This window comes from Schistocerca nitens, chromosome 2 (genome assembly GCF_023898315.1).
Source record: "Schistocerca nitens isolate TAMUIC-IGC-003100 chromosome 2, iqSchNite1.1, whole genome shotgun sequence".
Lineage (NCBI taxonomy): Eukaryota > Metazoa > Arthropoda > Insecta > Orthoptera > Acrididae > Schistocerca > Schistocerca nitens.
In genome coordinates this window covers 157,384,365-157,404,023 of record NC_064615.1, presented here as the reverse complement: position 1 = coordinate 157,404,023, position 19,659 = coordinate 157,384,365, and positions in this window count along the sequence as shown.

Sequence of the window (19,659 nt, the reverse complement as noted above, 5' to 3'; positions counted from 1 at the left end):
CATATTATTTCTAGTTCAAACATGCTCACATGTCGCTGCTGGTGTAACAAACCCATACCTAACGTTCCTTTTCTCCAGAATATAACAGCGATATATGCTGGGTTGGAGTCCTGGGAAGGAAAAAACTAATGTTTCGTCTCGTCATTTCAGTTAATACATCTAGCTACTGCCGAGAAAGTTGATTGTGCTTCGTTAAAAATCCGATTAGGTTCTGGGTTCGAATCCCTGTCCAACACAAAACTTTACCTCACTGCATTTCAAGTAAGTTACTTGTGAAGAAGCAGTATTTAACATCTCTTGTACTTCGTTAACAGGCACAACAGTTGCTGGGTAGGAATTCGCGACCGTTAAAAATGTTCACGTTATATAATTTAAAGTTGATATTTGTTAACTGATACTGTCTAAAATCGAGGTATATCACTCTCTTTATGCCTAGTCAGAAATGACTGTTAATTTCTGTCAGTCACGAAATCTTAGCCTGCATGATTGGTTCAAATGGCTCTGAGCATTTGAAGTTCATACATATTTTCAACTAGCTGCTCGTGATTAACGTAAATTTTTAATGACATTTTGTGTTAAATAACAAGTATGGTATGTTACTTTGAAGAGGAAATCATGAATACGGCGAACTTACTACGTGTAAATCTGACGCTATAATGAGAGTGCTAACATTTCAGGTATGTCAGTTATTGCAATAAATGCGAGCTTACAAGCCTTAAGAACAGTCTTATCTGTGATGAGGTGTTCCCTGATATTTTTAGTATTGTGGTATTACTTTACATCTTGAGTTATTGCGATACAGAGCAGTGTTTTCTAGTGGTGACTTGTTGGAACCATTTTCAATAGTCAAACGACTGTATCAAGGAGCGATTAGAGGACCTGGGGGTTGCATGGGAATCAGGCGAAATGCAATCCAGGTCGTTCGGATACTTTTGAGCATGACTGTACTTCGTTAACAGTCCGATTAGGTGCTGGGTTCGCATCCCTGTCACAAGCTTTATATGATGGCATTTCAATTTTAAACATGAGCATACCTTGTTCCTTGTGAATGACACCATATTAAACGTCGTTGGGGGTAGTTCCCAGGACGGTAACTGTTATGACAGGATTCCCAGTTCAGTACAATCATTTTCGTCATTTATTTCCATGATCTGAATTGATAACTGATACTGGTGCAAACGTCTATACTTCACGTCTCTTTATGCCTAGTGATCCAGCCTCAATAAGGCAAAAACAAAGCTTAGTTTCGTTAGCAATGGCTATAGGTGCTGGGTTTGAATCCAGGTCCAGAACGACGATGTTGGTCATGTCATTTAAAGTTCAAATATGTGTACACATAGCTGTTTATGTGTTACGACAACAATGATATAACTGGTGATTCGCTGTTAATGTTGAGATTTCCTTAGAGTGCTTGTTGCCGTTAATTGCGTTTTTCTACTGGTGCGTCCAATATCCAGTTGCCAGAGCCGCTCGCCGTTGAGGGACCTTCAGCACGTGGATGGAAAACCTTTTAGAGAGCGAAAAACTTTTTTCCAATTGCCATACAGCTTTGTAACTCCATATATTGTCTCAAGTATTTAATTTTGACTAAGGATTACTGTACGATACATGTACAATAATCCGTTTTCTCAGAACTTTTGGAATGTCACTTGTTGTAATTAAGGTTAGTTTATGAGTGTTATGGGGTGTCTCATCGCTAAGAACGTGTTTTCTAATATGTTTTGTATGACGATATTAGTTGACACTTAGACTGACTGCCATAGAGACCTTTGGTCTCTTAGTAGTCTCTTGCGGTACCCATTGTGTATAGTCAAACGACTGTACCCCACGGAGTTTTGGTGTTTAGAGGACCTGCAACACAGCTACGTTATGTTGGTTGTATTCGGCAGTGACCACTTCTTTGCTGTCAAGTGTAACTCCCGAAACAATCTATCTGGCGCCGTTTACACGGCAGCTGGACAAGTGTGAAACGATCCTAAGCAGTGCATTTGTCTCCATACACTCATAAAAGGATTCCCGACACTGTATATTGGAATCGGCGGCGATTTGACGCAAAAGTAGGTTGCCAATCGTAGCGTACCGTCCTTTAGTCAAACACAAATTGTCGTCTTGTGCTGCGTTTTACGCGTTCAGACACATTGGGTTTGCGATACTGAATATCTACCCTATACACTGTTGACCTTGGGAGTTCTAGATTCTGGTGAAATCTCTGATGTGTGTTTTGCATCGATCATCACCTCACATTCAAAGGCGGTTCATTAAGCGCTGTAGTGTCATATTCACTATCCACCTATCCGTTACAGACTCCGATATGCTGTCTGCACTCGTATCATTTGCAACATGTAACCGCTACGTTCAGGCGTAACAAATGACACATATTTATATGGGGCAACCGCTACCGGTACAATTCTTTTTGGCACACTTTCATTGGTTAGAGAAAAATGCAGTAGTAAGGGCCAATAACGTTTAGTCTCCTTTTTGTATTCGAATCAACACATGTGATTTTTGAACGCTATATCAAATGGGCAAATAGTTGCTGCCATACTCTTCCCCCTTTCCCCCCCCCCCCCCCCCCCCACTTCCTCGTGTGGTGCCACAAAGGCTCACAGACCTGAGGTATTTTCTCTCGTATTGTTTTCAGTGGGATTTGTACAAGGGGCTGCCTTTAATGTGTTTGCACACGTCTACTGCACGTCGACAGCCGTGCGACAGGTTGTCGAGTATCGTGGTGGAGGCGTGGAGCTCAGCAGGGCGTTTCCGAATCAGCAACAAAGCGAAAAATAATTGGCTGTCACTATGTATTAAGGACGTAGAGAAAGCGGGTGCTGTGGTTTAAATTACGAGTCACCACTTGAAACAAATAACTGTCCCTTTTTCTACGAGGGGAGTTTTAAATAAAAATTTAATTCTGAGTTATATGTTAATTCCGTGTAATGTTCTAGAGTTAATTCCATACGGCCGGCCGCTGTGACCGAGCGCTTCTAGGCGCTTCAGTCAGGAATCGCGCTGCTGCTACGGTCACAGGTTCGAATACTGCCTCTGGCATGGATGTTTGTGATGTCCTTAGGTTAGTTAGGTTTTATTAGTTCTAAGTTTAGTGGACTGATGACCTCAGATGTTAAATCCCATAGTGATTAGAGCCTTTTGGACCCTAACTCCATACGAGAATACCAGTTGTCGACAATATCCATCATTATCTTCGACAGAGAAGCAACTGACTGAAGAAATAACGGGAACAGACGTACGTAACTGATGTACAAGTAGCCACTGTGATCAGACATCACACTGGTACCAATGATGAAACTCCACATACAGCATCCTTTCATGGTGGTATATAAAATTAAACGCACTCCTAACCAGCCACTAACTCAAAAATAAATATAAAAGCACATGCATATAGTTCATCACCCATCCAACGCATAATATACGTACATTCGCAAACACGTTCACGTACACAAACGTACACAAATATTTTGATCTTAGTGTGAGACAATGGACAACAGTGTCCAGAAATAAATAACAGAAGGTTCGATCTTCCATTGTGACTAGGTTTACATGTGGTTTCCTATGTTCATCAGGCGAATGCCGGAATGGAAATCCCTTCTGATGTGTTCCGTATTGGAATCTCACTGTCCCACTCCCAGCCATCTGGAATTAGATGAAAAGACCGAACAACAGCCCGCCTTGATCTCACAAGTTATGAATGAATGACGGAAAAAAATATGTTGTAAGTGCTCACTTCCATACATTACTGAGTTCACTTCCTTTTTTTTGGTTACAATTATCGCAGTTGATTTTATATACTCCGACACAAAGTAATTTTGTGGCTTTTCCCGAATAGATTGTTGTGTTCAAACTGATTTTATTCGGAATTTTTTAATTTACGCGTCACCACATGAAACAAATAACTCCACCTTTTTCTACGAGGGGAGTTTTAAATAAAAAATTTAATTCTGCGTAATTTGTTAATTCCGTGTAATGTTCTCGAGTTAATTCCATACTAGAATACTAGTTGTCGACAATATCCATCATTATCTTCGACAGAGAAGCAACTGACTGTAGAAACAACGGTAATAGACTGATGTAGAAATAGCCACTGTGATCAGACATCACATTGGTGCCAATGATGAAACTCCACATACAGCATCCTTTCATGGTGGTACATAAAATTAAACTCACTCCTAACCAGCCACTAACTCAAAAATAAAGATAAAAGCACATGCATACAGTACATCACCCATACAACGCATAATATACATACATTCACAAAACACATTCAGTTACACAAACGTACACAAATGTTTTCATATTAGTGTGAGACAATGGACAACAGTGTCCAGAAATAAATAACAGAAGGTTCGATCTTCCAGTGTGACTAGGTTTACATGAGGTCTCCTTCGTTCATCAGGCGAATGCCGGAATGGAAATCCCTTCTGATGCGTTCTGTATTCGGATTTCACTGTCCCACTCCCAATCTGGAATTAGCTGAAAAGACCGAACAACAGCCCGCCTTGATCTCACAAGTTATGAATGAATAACGAGAAAAAAAATCTGTTGTAAGTGCCCACTTCCATATATTGCTGAGTGCACTTCCCTATTTTTGTTAAAATTATTGCAGTTATTTTATACACTCTCGGATAGAGTAATTTTGTGGTTTTTCCTGAATAAATTATTGTGTTCAAACTGACTTTATTCGGAATCCAAATTTAACAGTCGTATTTTTATAACGTGGTATTTATTTTATTCGAAATTTTACCTATGTAGATGGCAGGTATGTGTCTAGTTAAAACTGTGTGCTATGTTTGGATTGAAGCTATTTTATATACTAAATATTTCAGTGTTAGTTCTTTTTGTATGGCTATTTGTTCCAATGGTTAATGTATAATACTTTTATCATTACATGGAAAGATACATATTTTTGGAATTTTAGATGGGAAGTGTTGTAATTTATTATTGTAACTAATGTCTTAGGCTTTCTATATACTTCGAAAATGTGATTGTTGTTAATGTTTGTTATACATTTTTACGTTCAGGAAAGCAATGGATTGACCTTGTTAATTTCGCTGATAAATTTTATATTTGGGTGCAATGTATTAAGGTCTTGGTGGATTAGTTGGATGTCTAGTTATGTTCCTTTTACGAGAAGTAACTTATCGTCTACATATCTGTAATAACAGATGATTTTGTTCAAGTGCCTGTTTTGTGATATGAAAGATTTTTCTTCCAACTTATTTAATAAACCACCAGTATTTTCCTGGCTCTTCTGTTGCCCACGGCTACCTCCATCCACATGTTTGTACATTTTTTCGTTAAACAGTAAATATTTTTGTTATAACGTAAGTTTAAGAAGCTCTGTTACTTCTTGTATAGCTGCGCTAGTAAACTACTTTACAACACAAAAACAAAGCCAAAACAACTATCAATAAACCAAAAACTAACACTCGTGCGAGAAAACCCACCAAATCTGCTAACCAAAAACACACCTGCCATCATAATCTCTGGTCAGTTACATCTCTGTGATTCAACTACTTCTTCGGTAGTCAGTCGTTTCATTGACGAAGAAAGTGGTGGATATTGTCGAATGTTCTATTTTCATATAGAATTAACGCCACAGATTCAACGGGAAGTTGTAACATAGGAAATATGTATCGCAACATAGTACAAGGAAGGAAGGTTAAGTTCTGACATCGTTAGATACGAAGTATCGGCTTGCAGTAGGTAAGCATCAGGGAAGAAATTGGGTCGCAATCTTGATTCAGAAAACGTCCCGGTATTCTCGTCGCTCTGTTCGAAAGATAGCAGTATTTTCATGTATACAACGCTCCACTTAGCAGAAGTGAGCAATTCTCTTAAGGCGAACACTGAAATGACTTCTTAATGCTTACTCCATCCTTCTCCATCACGGAGTTCTCCCCAGCAATATAGACGACACCTAAAATACGGTATATTCTAGTAACGTTTGGGACGAAGTACCTGACTTTTTAGAGGTTTTAAATGATGTTATCCTTGTCTATTTCCAAGACGTTACCGCTATTGTTGGTCCTGAATAACTGTGGAATTCGGTAACTGGCAGTGTAGCTTTTGGTGCAGTTGTGGACTACAGTCAGAACTGCAAGCTACATCACTAATTTGGACCTGCTTACTGTAGTCAAGATTTGCTTTTACTCCCTCTCTCCCTCTCTGCCCTCCCCCCTCTCCCCCTCCCCGCCTCATCACTCCATTACGAAATTAAAGATTCCTTGGTGCCTCACGAGGTGTCCTGTCAGCTAATCCCGCTCTTTAGTCAGATTGTTCCATAATTTTCTCTTCTCCCCATTTTATTCTGTACATCTCATCAGTTAACCTATCCATTTAGATTTCAGCACTCTTCTATAGCATAAAAATTGAAAGCTTGTATTCTCTTCTTGTCCATCTTTCACTTCCGAACAAGGTACACCCCAGATAAATACCTGCAGAAAAGAATTTCTTGATACTGAAATTCATATTAGATGTTAAAAAATTTCGCTAATTCAAACACATTTTACTTTCTATGGCCAGTCTACACATTGTATCGTCTCTTCTTTGGGCATTTGCGTATTTTGTTGCCCAAATTGCAAAACTCGTGTACTGCTGTGTTTGATTTCCTTTTCTGAATCTCTTAACGTCGTCTAATTTAAGGCGACTACATTCCAGTAACCTTGTTTTACTTTTGTTGATATTTATGTTATAATCTCCTTTAAGACAGTATCCAGTCGTTTCAATCAATCTTCCAAATTATTTTCTGTCTCTAACAGAATTACTATGTCATCAGCAGACCTCAAAGGTCTAGTTTATTTTCCCTGAGCATTCATTCTCCGTCCAAATTTCTCCTAGGTATCTCCACTGCTTCCTCAGTTTTCGCATTGAATAAGATCGGGAATAAATTACCTTATTCCCATCTTTACTACTTCTTCTCTTTTACGTGCTGAGACTTTTGATTTCTGTGTACGTTACTGATAACCTTTGGTCCCTGTATTTTATCCCAAATACCTTCAGAGTGTATACCAATCATCACGGTGAAAGGCTTTTATCTGATAATAAAAACGCTATAAACATAGATTTGCCTTTCTTCTGTCTATCTTCCAAGATAAATCCTAAGGTCAGTATTGCCACCCGTGTTCCTACATTTCTCCGGGACCCAAACTGATCTTCTCCGAAGACATTAACTTCCAGTTTTTCCATTCTTCAAATGATTTGTGTTCGTATTTGCAGTCACGACTTCTTAAATGGATGGTACGGTTATATTCACACCTATAGTTACCTGCCCTCTTTAGAATGCTAATTATTAATGGGAATTTTTGTTTGTTATCTTTTAGGGTAAGTATCACGTTAAAAAATTGTAAAAGAATTAAGTTTGATGTGTTTGTTGAATTTAATGCTACACTGTGTGTTTGAATATGGAACTTACTCCTGAAATGTGTCACGCATATTGTAATAATGAGCAGATTTATCCATTATCAGTAGTAATTAAACAACAGTAATAGAGCTTCCACTTGCAACCTGAGGTATATAGATAACGATCATGGTGGGCTCAATATGCGAATACGTAGAGACATAGCTGACACTAACAGTATTCCAGAAAGAATTTTCACTCTGAAGCAGAGTGTACACAGTTTCCATCTTCCACCAAGCTTCAAATCAACGCTCACTTCGCTGCAGAGTGAAAAACCATTCAGGAAGCAATCCCCTGGCTAAGACATTTCTCCGGAACATTCTTTCCTCAAGAACGCCAGTCCCACAAGATATGCAGGAGACTTTCTGTGAATTTCGGAAGGTGGGTACTGCCGGAAGTTAAGTTATGTGGGCAATGACGTGTTATTATGCTCTGGTATTTGAATTATGACTGAAATCAAGAAAAACTGATTGATAAATAAGATCAGTTTTTTTCTTTGAGCGGGGGAGCAACGATCATTATTGACGGTGGCGCGCATCCTTCCCATTGCATCCGATAGACATCTAGAAAGAATGCACTGGCTCTTAAAATTTTTACGATTACGAGTCGTAGTAATTTAACACCTCCATCAGTTCCACGAGGCTAGTATCTGACAGAAGCGAAAACAGCAGATCCACAGTTCTAGAATGCCAAATTATGCGTATTTCGTCCTTATTAAAAATAGTCGCTGGCAAGTCACTGGTCGGTAAATATTCTCAGAGACGGGAATTGCTGATATCAGAATGAATTCAGTGGCAGAGCGCGGATTGAGTTCGGTAGATTGCGTCTCTTTACCATGTGTGTGAGCTCGCGTTCCAGTAGCTTTTCCGTAACAAGTATTAAAAAATTGAAAATCAGGTACCATTTAACAAATGCGGGGATTACATATCATTTAAAATAAAACATTTAAGTATAAATCAAAAACTTACTCTAAGTCACAGGGACTGACTTACTTATATTACGTCTGCTCTATTCAAAGGAGACAAACAAGATAGGTACAATTTGCTGCGAGGAGCCATGCTACTCTATTACATTTTGTTTTATATAAACATATGACAATTTAGTATTGGAGGGAAGGGTGGAAGGTAAAAATTGTAGAGGAAGATCAAGAGATGAATACAGTAAGCAGATTCAGAAGAATGTAGGTTGCAGTAGTTACTCGGAGATGAAGAGGCTTGCACAGGACAGAGTTGCATGGAGAGCTGCATCAAACGAATCTCTGGACTGAAGGCCACAACAACAACATGAAATTTCATACCTCCGATTCATTTCAGCCACAGGTTGGTTTCTCTGATATCTTTCACCTGAATTCACAGTTACTGTTTTATTAAATTTTTCACAATGAAGATGAATCATTCCCTTAAAGAAAGGTAGAGCACATTTGCTCAACAAAATCCGTTTCAATTATTTTTATATTTAAAAACAGATGACTTTGTTCAAGTAATACTTCATTGCTCCCTCGAAGTCTTGAAGCTACTGTGCATACAAATTGCCTTCAAGGCTTCGATAAAAGCTCACGAAATGTGCGTGAAATTTAGTTCAGTAGATTAAAATGTCTCTTGATTTCAATGTCTGATTATTATTTGTAGCACTTATGTTCACTTTTAAGGGTTCGGTATAGCTTTTATATACAAATCAAATGACAAGCATTTTTATGTAAGCGAAAAGTGAAAATACTAATTTACATAAACGTAAACACAGGTTGATTTTATAAGTTGATGTATATAGAATTATTTGAAAGTAAACAAACTTCATTTTTTGATTTTGCTTAGTTCTTTCATTTGACTTCATAATAAACAATGTGTAGCTCAGTCTATTTTGTTTTTATATAATGCTACGTAGACTCATCGAATACAGACGGTAAATACGGTTCCAATAAATTAGCGATAAAATGTGGTTTCGTGTGAGATTGTTGTTTCGACGCTCGCCTCCCATCGGTGTGGACGTGGCGTGGTGGAATGGGAGGCCCACACCCCCTCCAGTCAAACAGTTGGCGCTGGGACACGCCAGCACAGAACGGGATCAGCTGTTGCAAGCTGCGGTGACAACTGGCGATCGCGGCTAGTCAGGCATGTTGCAGTTGTGTTGCCAACTCCGTCCATAGACGTTCGAGTCCGATTATGAAACGTAAATCAGCGGGATCAAATGTATGACAATTATTGTAAAGCGCTAAGCTACCACAAATGTCACCGTCGAATTGTTTATTCACGTAAAATGAGTTTGCTGCTAGTTTATGTGATCACGATCAGGAGCAGGATAGGACCGCCTCTAGTTAAATGCCTGATTCGTGGGTTGAGGTCGTTCTTCCGTTACCTCAACCAGATAATACTGGTTCAGTGAGATTTTGTTGAATCTGTCCACCGGGGGTGGCTGAGAACTATTTGTCGGTGGTGGCCTCGAGAATCTGGGAATCTGGCTGCTACTGATCCCCTTTGCTGTGTTGGTGTTGCCCCCACTAACCCTGATTATTCGTATGTCTAATATTCTGATACAGGTTATGATTATTTTTGTTCCCACGTGCAAAATCAGAACCGTTGGTGATGATTTTGCTTGTCATAATTTCTGTGGTCTGCAGGAGGCATGACACTGCCGCCGTTCTAAAAGCGTGATTACGTCCATTGTTGTGTTAACTTGCGGAATGCTGCGTGCCCTCGCCACCCTTGACTTTCAAATGTTTTGCGTCTTCCTGAATTAAATCAAGAGAGTCTACAACTGATGGAAAGTTCTTTACACTCTATACCGGTGCTTGTATGAGCTTTTCTCGAATATTGTTCGGAAATTTGCTTTTTAGTATTCCGAATACATATCTGTGTAATATGGTATTCTCTCAAAAGCTTGTCTTTCCTGTACGTATTTTTCGAAGTATTTCCTGAGACTCCCTTGTTTTGGATTATAAGCCTTAGGGTTAAATAATTCTCTCTCAGACGCGCCTGAATAAGAGGCGGCCAATATCTATTCAAGAATGCCTGTTCTGATTGTTCAAGCCGGCCGGCGTGGCCGTGCGGTTAAAGGCGCTTCAGTCTGGAACCGCGTGACCGCTACGGTCGCAGGTTCGAATCCTGCCTCGGGCATGGATGTGTGTGATGTCCCTAGGTTAGTTAGGTTTAATTAGTTCTAAGTTCTAGGCGACTGATGACCTCAGCAGTTGAGTCGCATAGTGCTCAGAGCCATTTTGATTGTTCAAAAGTTGAACAGGATTCTGTTGTAGCTGCTGCCCGCAACGCGGATTCGCCTTGCATGTATGGGGCTGTGATCTGAATCTTTTGCCTTTCATTCCCTTTCGTAGGCAATATTCCTTTAAAACCGCGAATGAAAATTACTGGATGTGGGAATTTCTTCTCAGGTATGCATTCCTGGAATTGCCGATGCGTCAGAAGATTCTCTTCTAGAAGTACGGCTGTCAACGTGGGTAACTGCTGCACAATCATAGATAGCTACATCCACCAATTGGGCTACTAGGTCCTACATTGTTTGAAATGGGTTGGTTGTACGGTGGAACATTTCCAGACGTTGCGTTATCTATATGGGCGTGTATGTTTCGTACGGTATGTGTTTTTTATTTGCCCGACCTTTTGTTTTTGGTTTCTTACCTGGGTGTCATCTTCTTTACACCACTTTACGTAATTTATCTGACAACATCTGCATATTTGAACACGTTCTACTGTCCGAATACTTTCCCCCGCAGTTATTGGTTCTGATATTACTTCAGCACTCACAGCCTGGGCACCTGCACGTATCGCTTTATCTGCTTTTCCTCCTTGTGGCTGCATTTTCTCAGAAATCTACTCATCCAAAATCTTACTAAATTTTTCACCTTTAGCAGTCAGGCTCTGACATACTGTTCTCCCAAATAACAATTTGTTAACTTGATGAGATAGATTTGATACGTTAGATGGTATTTATGTTTGTGTGGTTTTCAACTTTCACATCATCCGATAACAGACTGACATTACCTGATATTTTACGATACGTGTTGGTTAGATTAATAATTTCTGTTTTGACCTCGTCCAATGGCTTAGCTGTCTGCGTGCTAATATCTTTTACCACAGCATCGAATTTCTTTATCCATTCTTGCCAATTGTTCTTTTAACCTTTCATCAGTCTTTTTTGGACTGACACATGGTAATTTCAGCAAAACTTTCTTTCATTTTGTCTGATTGTTCATGTAACCTGTCATCATTTTTTTAGACTGTTGCTTGGCAATTCGAGTAGAATTTTCTTTCATTTTATCAGATAGTTCATTTGCAGTGCGAGTAAAATTCGCAGTTATTCGCGTAAGTAATTCAACAAGTGGTGTTAGTGGTTATCCTGGAGGCGTAAATTCGCGCAAACTTGCGTTTTTATGCTCGCCTCCTCAAATAAGTCGCATACAGTACATTCGCGACACCAGATTTTAATACTTCAGTATTGGAATCTGCCTAGTCGCCCCGACTCTATTGTCGTCATCGACTGTAAATTGCTCTTGTGTATCGGGATCTGTCTCCATTTTCTCCGGTTTCCCGAATTTTGCCGTATTATAAAAATCAATAACTGAATTTCAATATTTTTTTCATAAATGAAAAAAGACTAATGACTGAATTCATGGCATACGCGCCGCAACAAGACAACGTAATCTAACATGACAAGATGGTCGTTCATGTAATAGGCTGAAGGATGGCTAGCCGTCTATCGTGCCGATGCTTTGCTTTGTATAACTTATTATTACAAAACAATAAACTGGTTTTCATAAACTTTAAAATAATTGAGCGGTACTTAAATCTTCAGAAGTTGTCGAACATGCCAAGGCGTGCTAACTATACTGGCGTCCCTTACTTTTTCTTGTCGTTTTTTCAAAGAAAATTCCGCATTGGCTGTATGAATGACATTTATTACATCTGCGACCGGTTTCGCACCACTTATAGGTGCATCCTCAGGCAATCTGTACAAAAAATAATGTAATAAGAGCTCATATAAACTATTCGATTCCCCCCATTTCTGAGGTGTAAATTAAACTTTTAAATAGCCAGTTTTTTGAATGTAACAAGAAAGTACTCACATACGCTATTTATAACGTAGTAAATTTAAACATTGCCCTGTAGCCACTCCCCACCATTCACGTCCAATATACCGTCATCTGGTGAAAGCGGTAGTTAAAATTTAAAACCCTTTTTTAAAAAATTGTAAATGATAGGAGCGGCAACGACCTAGAAAATAAAAATAAAATGCGATGCACATAAAACTCCCCTAAACACGAACGAGGAAGAGCGGAACATTAGCATGAACAAACAGCGGAATTAGGGCCATGTAAACGTATCAGAACACACCGTACAAGTTGAGAGGAGCCTCGCGGCAACGGAAAAACCCGGAAAGCGCTCACGCAGTGGCGCGAGAATCGCCAGAGGCCGGATGACGTATACAAGGTGCGAAGAGTGGGGGGTGCTGAACATTTGATAAACAATTCCTTATGCCTATTTTTTAAATAAATCTAATACCATACTAGGTGGCCAATATAAAAAATGTGCAGTTAGTTAAAACCATAAGAATAATAAACGTGGTGGTTCTAAATGCGTAAGGGCTGGAGTACGCATAAAAATATATTGGACAGAACCCACTAACAAGTAAGCTAGAGGGATAAGCTACATGTTTAAATAATCAGAATTTTCTAAAAGACCCTTGTGTCTCAGATCGGTTTGGGCATTAAGTGAGGAGCGAGGGGATATCTTCAGAATTCTGAAGATTTCAACCACTTTCCAAGTGCAACACCCGGATGTTGTTCTGGATACCGGCGATATGGTGACCCGTTTCCAGCAAATGTTTTCCCGTTTTCTTGTCGCGTTGACAATCAATTTTTCTTTCAGATACGTATCCGAATAATATCCATATACAACAATATCTTCACATCACATCAGTTTTGTATACATTACATCTTCCCGCAGGCTGGATACATGAAAATGAAAATACAACATATATTGGCCACACAAAGCTTTATATTCAACGGCCCACGCTGGGCGCCAGACATTTGAATTACAATGACTGAAACTGTGGAAAACTAATTAATAAATCAGATTAGTTTTTTTTCCTTGAGGAGGGGAGCAACGGTCATTGTTGATGGTGGTGGGGCATATTTTTCCTATCGCATGAGATTCGGACTAACAAGAATGCATTGCCTCTTAAAATTTTTACCATTTATGAGTAGTGCTACTTTAATATCACCATCGGTTCTGGAGGACGAGTATCTGGCAGAAGCGAGAGCAACAAATTCAAAGTTCTGGAATGGCCAGATCATGTGTATTTTGTCCTTGCTCAGAAAGGTCGCAAGTCGTTTTTAAATAATCGGTATATCTCAGCGACGCGATTTGCTGATAGCAGAATGAATTTAATGGCAGAACGTGAGTTGTGTTCGGCACATTGTGTCTCTTTACCATGATGTATTGAGCTCGCAGTTCCAGCTAGCTTTTCTGTAACAAATATTACAAAATCGTGAATCCTGAACCACTTAATAGTTGCGGGGCTTACGTATCTTTTAAAATAAAATAAGAATATAACCCATTTTAAAATACTTAATTATAAATCAAAAGCTTATTCTAAGACGCAGGGAGTGACTTTCATACATTACTTCTGCTCTGTTTAATGGAGGAGCCACACTCCTTGATCATATTTTGTTTTATATAAACATATGACATTTCATACCTCCCATTAATTTCAGCCACAGTCTGTTTTATCTGATATCACAGTAAAAATACGTTTTATTACAGTTTTCACAGACAACTTGTTTTTTATAAAAAGAGCGCACATTCGAGCGAGAAAACGATGATGACGACATCGTGTTTAAAGTGGGTTCCTTATCACAGTGCAGCCTGGTGTCTTCCACATGGCGCTACCAGTGGTAAAGGAGGTTTATTCATGTCTGTTAATATTCGTCTCTGATGTACAAATTTGATCTAAGCCTTCTGCGAACGAAACAAGCATGTATTCAACAAACCGTTCATTTTTCTTTCCTCCCCACATTTTGCATTATTCAGCTTCTTCAGGTTAGCTCTTGGCTAAGAAACTTTTGACTTGTCTAGATGATTTTCTTTATTGTTCTCCTGTATTTTGAAGGTTCTAATTCCAGAATCATCTTTAGGAAACAAAACTCTTTCCCGTTAGTCAAATTCTCGCTGAAATTATAGTCATTTGACAATTAAATATTTGATGGACTACAAATCTTTGGACAAAGAAAGAACTTCCATTGAAGCTTAAGTATTCCCTCCACAAAACAACGCAATGCTTGGCAGTTACCTCTATTTCTTCAATCAAAATTTTCTAGTTGTGACAATTCTTCTTAATAAAAACTAGACTTTTATAGCAGGAGACTTAAGAAAAAAAATTGTTTAAGCCCATATTAATTTGATTTATGAGTTTTTGGTAACGGAAGAAGTGCCATACGGGATAATATCCTGATTCCTACACAACTGCAAGTTGGATTCCAGCCTGATCGAAACATTTTCTGGCTCTGTTGTAGACATATTCGACCACATTAATATTCACAAATTTGGTCGGCTGCCCATTACTGGTGGCATACTCCAAAACTCCTCACAATCGAAAATTCCGTGCAGTTTTAGTAGCGCCTTCCATCACATTTCATATCTCATGAAATTAACTATTAAAACCAGTTTATACACAATTTTCAACCTCTGACAGGTTGTTGTTGTTGTGGTCTTCAGTCCGAAGTTTGATTTGATGCAGCTCTCCATGCTACCCTATCCTGCGGAAGCATCTTCATCTCCAAATAATCATTGGAACGTACATCCTTCTGGATCAACTTACTGTACTCATCTCTTGGTCTCACTCTACGATTTTTACCCCCTACACTTCCGTTTAACACTAAATTCGTGATCCTTTGATGTCTTAGACTGTGTCCCATCAACCGATGCCATCTTTTATTCAGATTTTGCCACAAATTTTTAACATCGATTCGGTTCAGTACCTGCTCACTCGTAGAGTGATCAACCCATCTGATCAGCATTCTTCTGTAGAACAACGTTTCAAAAGCATCTATTCTTTTCTTGTCTAAACGGTTTATTGTATACGTTTCACTTCTTTACATGGCTTCACCCTGGACAGATGTTGTTGTTGTTGTGGTCTTCAGTCCTGAGACTGGTTTGATGCAGCTTTCCATGCTACTCTATCATGTGCAAGCTTCTTCATCTCCCAGTACCTACTGCAACCTACATCCTTCTGAATCTGCTAGTGTATTGATCTCTTGGTCTCCCTCTACGATTTTTACCCTCCACGCTGCCCTCCAATGCTAAATTTGTGATCCCTTGATGCCTCAAAACATGTCCTACCAACCGATCCCTTCTTCTAGTCAAGTTGTGCCACAAACTTCTCTTCTCCCCAATCCTATTCAACACCTCCTCATTAGTTACGTGATCTACCCACCTTATCTTCAGCATTCTTCTGTAGCACCACATTTCGAAAGCTTCTATTCTCTTCTTGTCCAAACTGGTTATCGTCCATGTTTCACTTCCATACATGGCTACACTCCATACAAATACTTTCAGAAACGACTTCCTGACACTTAAATCTATATTTGATGTTAACAAATTTCTCTTCTTCAGAAACGCTTTCCTTGCCATTGCCAGTCTACATTTTATATCCTCTCTACTCCGACCATCATCAGTTATTTTACTCCCTAAATAGCAAAACTCCTTTACTACTTTAAGTGTCTCATTTCCTAATCTATTTCCCTCAGCATCACCCGATTTAATTTGACTACATTCCATTATCCTCGTTTTGCTTTTGTTGATGTTCATCTTATATCCTCCTTTCAAGACACTGTCCTTTCCGTTCAACTGCTCTTCCAAGTCCTTTGCTGTCTCTGACAGAATTACAATGTCATCGGCGAACCTCAAAGTTTTTACTTCTTCTCCATGAATTTTAATACCTACTCCGAATTTTTCTTTTGTTTCCTTTACTGCTTGCTCAATATACAGATTGAATAACATCGGGGAGAGGCTACAACCCTGTCTCACTCCTTTCCCAACCACTGCTTCCCTTTATGCCCCTCGACTCTTATAACTGCCATCTGGTTTCTGTACAAATTGTAAATAGCCTTTCGCTCCCTGTATTTTACCCCTGCCACCTTCAGAATTTGAAAGAGAGTATTCCAGTTAACGTTGTCAAAAGCTTTCTCTAAGTCTACAAATGCTAGAAACGTAGGTTTGCCTGTTCTTAATCTTTCTTCTAAGATAAGTCGTAAGGTTAGTATTGCCTCACGTGTTCCAACATTTCTAAGGAATCCTAACTGATCTTCCCCGAGGTCCGCTTCTACCAGTCCTGGACAGATAACTTCAGAAAATACTTCCCAACACTGAAATCTATATTCGATCTTAACAAATTTCTCTTCTTTAGAAACGCTTTTGGTGCCATCACTAGCCCACATTTTATATCCTCTCTACTTCGGCCATCATCAGTTATTTTACGGCCCAAATCACAAAACACATCTACTACTTTAAGTGATCATTTCCTAATCTAATGCCATCAGCATCATCAGATTTAATTCGACTACATTTCATTACCCTTGTCTTGCATTTGTTGCTTTAACAGCCCTTCCAAGTCCTTTGGTGTGTCTGACGGAATTACAATGTCGTCAGCAAACCTCAGAAGTTGTTATTTCTTCTCCTTAAGCTTTAATTTCTGCTCCAAATTTTTCTTTTGTTCCTTTTACTGCTTGCTCAATGTACAGGTTGAATAACATCGAGAATAGGCTACTACCCTGTCTCACTCCCTTCTCAACCACTAATTATTTTCATGCCCTCGACTCGTATGACTACTATCTGGTTTCTGTACAGGTGGTAAATAGCCTTTCGCTTCCCATGTTTTACCCCTGTTACCTTTAGAATTATAAAGAGAGTTTTCCGAGTCTACAAATGCTGTAAACGCAGATCTGTCTTTCCTTGGCCTTGTAAGGTGTCAGGCAAATCCAACACCTTCCATGAAAACCCTGACATGATAAGCAAATCCAGTAGTATGTCACATAGCTCCGAATAAATCGTGATATTAAATTAACCAAAGTAATACGAGTAACGAGTGAGCAAATGGAATACCACAGACTAACACAAGAATGCCTAAATGCATGTCATACCTTCCCACCGTGAGACAGACGCAGTTCCAAGGGGAGAAACGAGAACAGAAGCCGAGAGCAGAACCGTGTTAAGCTGAAGGCCCTACGATAAGGGACGGACACCCACGTCGCCAGCTAACCGCTAGGAGCACCCCCCAGCCCATGTTAAAAGCTAGAGCCCTCCAGAAGAACAGTATAGATCTTACGATAACACAAAAAGGGCTACCCCAGCCGCAAGTTTTAGCGTGAGACTTTTTCCCGTCTCTGTTACGTCAGGACCACCCTCCAGCCCGTGTTAAAAGATAGAGCCCTCCAGAAGAACAGTATAGATCTTACAATAACACTAAAAGGACCACATCAGCTGCAAGTTTTAGCGTGAGACTTTTTCGCGTCTCTGTTACGTTGCAAACTTTAAAAACATTGCCCCACCACGAAAAGTATAACGTTTCTCATTGGGTAGACAGAATTTTAGTAGGCGGAGCTTAAGGTTAACATTGAGACCCTGATTGGTCAGATGAAAACACAGCCACATAATTTTTTTAAACCAACTTCGGTAAATTCTAGTAAGGAGAAGTTGGGGGAGAGTTGCTTCCGAGACGGCGAGGTGAGCGGAGATGTGCTGTTCGCCGCCCCCTGACGAGCACCGACAAGGTAATGAACGCACGCGATGCCGCATAACAGCGCATAAAGCTTCTCTCAGAACTGCCGAAGTCTCATCTGTTACATCCCCTTTGTGCGTAATACGAGTTTCGATCGTCAATTAAAGCTCATGGTGTTCACATTTGCCACTTGAAGTAAAAATCTGAAACGCGATAATTTTTCTGTTATATAGTTATTGAGAAGCCACATCAGCCACTGTAATTTACGACAAGTTAGATAAGTAATTAAAGATAATTGAGGGTCACTGTAGACCATTTTGATAGTTTTCTCTTTTGTGAAACTTAATTTAAACCTAGATTAAAGATGTGATATGGTATAGGTCATCCTTTGATCCATTGTAGAACTTGGAAACCCATTCAGGGAATATTCGTTCACATTTTTGTTGAACGCAGTTGGTTTTTATCATCCTGTATTAAAACATTTCCTTCTATCGATAGTGCAATTTATAAACAATGTTTTGTGAGTAGAATAAAATTTCCAATGGTAAACTTAACTGCTTTTTAGACGTTATTTTACCAGCTAACTAAAAATAGGAAAGCCTCGAACCCCTTCCACTAAATTTAGTTAGTGTTAAAATTCTTTTACAGGGAGTGCAGTGGAGCTGACGCTGAAATCATTAAGTATTTGGTTATATCATCGCTAGTCTCACTGAACTCTTCTGAACTCTACATGTCATGTGTGGTCTGACGTCTCCTTACTAGCAACAGGTCCCAGGTTCAGACTAGTCAATTCCCTAAAAAACACGCTCAGAGCGTCGTTGCGCGAAAGTGGTAGGGAGACACGATATAGAACAACAGACACCACGCAGAATGTTAGAGCCTATCCTCTAAAGTCGTAGGGTCAGTATCGCTTCCTGTGTTCCTACATTTCTTCGAAATCCAAACTGATCTTCCCCGAGGTCCGTTTCCACTTTCCACCAATTTATTAATTTTTCTGTAAAGAATTCGAACTAATATTTTGTAACTTTGCCTTATTAAATTGACAGTTCGGTAATTTTCACAGTTGTCAGCACCTTCTTTCAATGAAATTGCAATTATTTCGCCTGTCTCATACACCTTGCACATCGAATGGAATAACTTTCCACGGTTGGCGCTCCCAAGACCATTAGTAGTTCCGACGGAATGTCGTCTTCTCCCGGGGTCTTGTTTCGACTTAGGTCTTTCAGTGCTCAGTCGAATTCTTGTCGTAGTATCATATCTCCTACCCCATCCTCGTTTACCTCCTCTTCCCCTTCCATGATATTGCTTTCAAGTTCATCTCCCTTGTATAGTCTCTATAAACTCATTAGACTTTTCAATTTTCCCTTGTTTGGATAGGACTGGGATTTCCGTCTGAGCTCTTGATATTCGTATAGCTGCTGCTCTTTTCTCCAAAACTCTCTTTAATTTTCCAGTAGGCGGTATCTATCTTTCCTCTAGTGAAATGTGCTTCTAAATCCTTACATTTGTCCTCTAGCCACTCC